Below are 3,683 nucleotides of genomic sequence, written 5' to 3'. Positions count from 1 at the left end.
CACCAAATTCTGGTTAGATTATCAGATTGACTTAGTTTCACACTTGTGTTATTTCTGGTTGTTGTTGACTGCTTTTGTTACTAAGTGTAAGTGGATTCTGTGCTTTTATTAGGTTGTAGACTCATCTTTCCTCTTGTCCTCTTCTTTTTCAGCTTTCCTCACGCACCCTTCCTTGTATCTCTAGGCTAGACGTGAACTACTAAAGTGTTATACCTGAAACTAAATCGATTCCGCGGTAACGAACGAAAGCCAATGACACAATGACACGATAAGCTATTCTAATCGGTTGTCCCAGGCCCCGCTAACTAGATGAAGAAGTCCAAGGCAAGTAGGGGAATATATATGTATTCCGTAAGCAGCCGAGTACAAGCAATCCAATAAGGGGAAAAGTCAAGCGCATTTATACAGCAACAAATTGTCCTTGAGCATTATTAGTAAATAGCACACACAAAGAAACAACGGACCAATAGCGTTTAAGATAGTTTACAAGTGGGAAAATGACGTGAAGGTAAAAAGAGCGCTTTTGGCGCGAAAACAGCTAAATTCAAATTTTCAAAATAAAATTACAAGATTAAGCCATTTACCAAGTAAGTTCTGGGGATTTGACATCCCCAACATAAAGAAGATATACTTCTGATGTTGACGACCGATTGATTTATATTAAAATGGTAATAACCATGTTTATATTTATGATAAGTTGATTTTCTTTTCAATATTTCTAATTGTAATTACTCACCTTGAGGGTAACTAAAACACACACAAAAAATTACTGAGCACTGAAAGACAAAAAAACTAAGGTAAATAGGTTGTTACAATGTAAAAAAACAAGTGAAAAAATGTTTTGCAAGTGACAAATGCTTTTCTCTATTGTACATGAAAATTTTTTTTCACTTACGCATATGTTCTTATTCCTCTATCTGAGTTTATACAAGTAACCATGTTCATACATGTTATTACTATTATTGTTAGTTTAATATGAATAGAAACTATAGTGTATACTGATAGAGAAACTGAACTGCATATGACCTCACAATGTACATCTAAATGAAAATACTTGGTATACAATGTGTCTTTCTCAAATTGTTGTCGTTCTATTATTGTTTAGCTTTGCTTCTAGTCATTTTTGTTTCTCTCTGCTACCTTTTTTATAATGGTTATTATTACTACAAAACTTATTTTATCATTTAAATTTACTTGTTACCACCTAGCTAAATAATAAATTATTATTAATGTCAAGAATGAATAGTAATTCTTATGTTTATATCTATCTGTCTTGACAACTGGCTTCTTTAAAAAAAAAGCAATCTTTCATCAGATGTCTTTGATGAATAGAGATCAATAAAATTATTCAACTGTGAACGACGAGAAGAATGTTTCACGTTTAAACAAACAGAAAAAAAAACAGAAAAGCTTCTATGCGCACTGCTGAGGAGTCCCATAATAGGACGAAAAGGCCGTCCAGTGCTTCCAGGTTTTCCAGGGTGGTCTAGCTTCAATTGATTCATGATTTCAACTTTGAAAAATACTGAAATCTCCACAAAACCCCTTCTGATTCTATTGATTTATTAACACTTGAAATGATAATAAACATAATTAAATATGGATTGTATTTTAATAAGAATTAGTCAATAGTTGATAGATGGTTGTTGAAATCAAAGTTTTGTTTTTAATATAGATGAAATCTAAATTCAATTAATATTGTTTGATTGAATCTTCCCATTGATGGTTTAGGACTGCAACTGGTCAGTCTCTAATTAGCATATGTGCATACTGTGCGTATTGCCTCGATATAGCCTAAATTCACAAGCATGGTAAGCAAATATGGATAGTGGCTAGCAGTGGAATCCAGGACGCGCGATTCGTCCTATTTAGGACTCGTCATCTGGAGACTGACCAGTTGCAGTCCTAAACCATCAATGGGAAGATTCAAACAAACAATACTAATTGAATTTAAACTTCACCCCATTGCACAAGCAAGTAGCTATCAGGACTTAGTGGCCGAGTGGATAACGCGATGACGTTTGAAGCGAAAGGTATTGGGTTCGAGTCCCAGAGTGAACGTCAACTCTGAGATGCAGGTACATCTAGCTGACGAGTCCCAAATAGGACGAAACGCGTGTCCTGGATTCCACTGTTAGCCACTATCCATCTTTGCTCATAAATGAAACCTGTTTCAAGAAAAGATGTGCATATTTCCTAGAATTAAACATTTACTTACCAGTTGCAGTCTTAAACATCAATGGTAAGATTCAAACAAACAATACTAAGTGTATTTACTTACCTGTTTGTGTAATTCAAAGAAACAACATTGTAAAATGTAATGCTAACTAATGGAATATAAGCATAAAATAAAATGTATTATATTTGCTGATGATTATGTTAATGATAGTTTTTAGAGAAATGTCAAATATCATATAAACACACATAACTCATCCATTTTTTGTAAAGATTTATTACCTCTGAGACCGATTACTTAAAGCTATCATAGAACCGGTGATTAATACGTGTCGATTTGATCCATATAAACTTGATTTTTGTTGTCAACCTGACGTATAAAATTAGTTGTAAATAATTCAAGATTGGAAGAATTAACCATAAGCTTTAATTTTCATATTCTAGTGTGATAATGTAACAAATTTATTTGTTGTTTCATTTTAGGTTTGTTCAGCTACTTATTATTTAAAACAGGTCAATGAAAATTTTACATTTGTTGATGACTTGACCTCAGAATATTTAAAAATAAGTAAGGGAGCATCAGGTTGTATCAAACACCATTTTGTGTGAAAATATATGGATGTGAACAATTAAGGATGAACTGTAAAAAATCATTCTCATTCATTCTGATGACGGGTCAATTATGCAGTCAAGGTCAGTTGTAACATTTAATTTGTTTGAATTTGGACAGAACTAAACAGATGTAAATCAGAAGGGGTTTTTGTGGATATTATAGTAATTTCAATAGCTGAAATCATGAGTCAATTGAAGCTAGACCACCATGGAAAACCTGGAAGTACTGGACCAGGTCTGTTGTGAGATGCCAACTCACTGAAGACAATGGTGGATGTGTCACTCAATTTCGTGGATTAATTGAAGTTAGACATTAACACCGTTGGGTGCCGGCTCAGGGGTCCAGAGGTTAAGCGTTAACGTGCGAGAGTGATAGATCCTGGGTCCGAATCTCGCGAGGCGAGGTCGTGGATGCGCACTACCGAGGAGTTCCATAATAGGAAGAAACGGCCGTTTAGTGCTTCCAGGTTTCCCATGGTGGTGTAGCTTCAATTGACTCATGATCTCAACTATTAAAATGTAAATCATTTAAACATGATCTTATTGCTTAAAAAAACTACATATAATTTTCATATATTTCACGAGTAGACTAACAAAGATCACTTTAATGGAGTCGTAAAGTCATGCACTTTAGTTGGTAATTAGGAGACCAGATTACTAATTCATATGTATTGGTTATTTGGATGTTCCCACTGATGTTTAGTTAATGGAATTGACGACTCTCTTTTTGGTATATGCGTATCTTGTGTACATGGCTTCGACATAGTCATTAAGTCAAAAGCATTTCCTAAACAGAAATGGATGGTGGTTAGCAGTGGAATCTATGATGTGGGTTTCATCCTAATTGGGACTCGTCAGCTGGATGTACCTCCATTTCAGAGTTGATGTTCACTCTG

Source organism: Schistosoma mansoni, assembly GCF_000237925.1.
Source record: "Schistosoma mansoni, WGS project CABG00000000 data, chromosome W unplaced supercontig 0115, strain Puerto Rico, whole genome shotgun sequence".
In the NCBI taxonomy this organism is placed as follows: Eukaryota; Metazoa; Platyhelminthes; class Trematoda; order Strigeidida; family Schistosomatidae; genus Schistosoma; species Schistosoma mansoni.
This window is presented reverse-complemented; position numbering follows the sequence as displayed.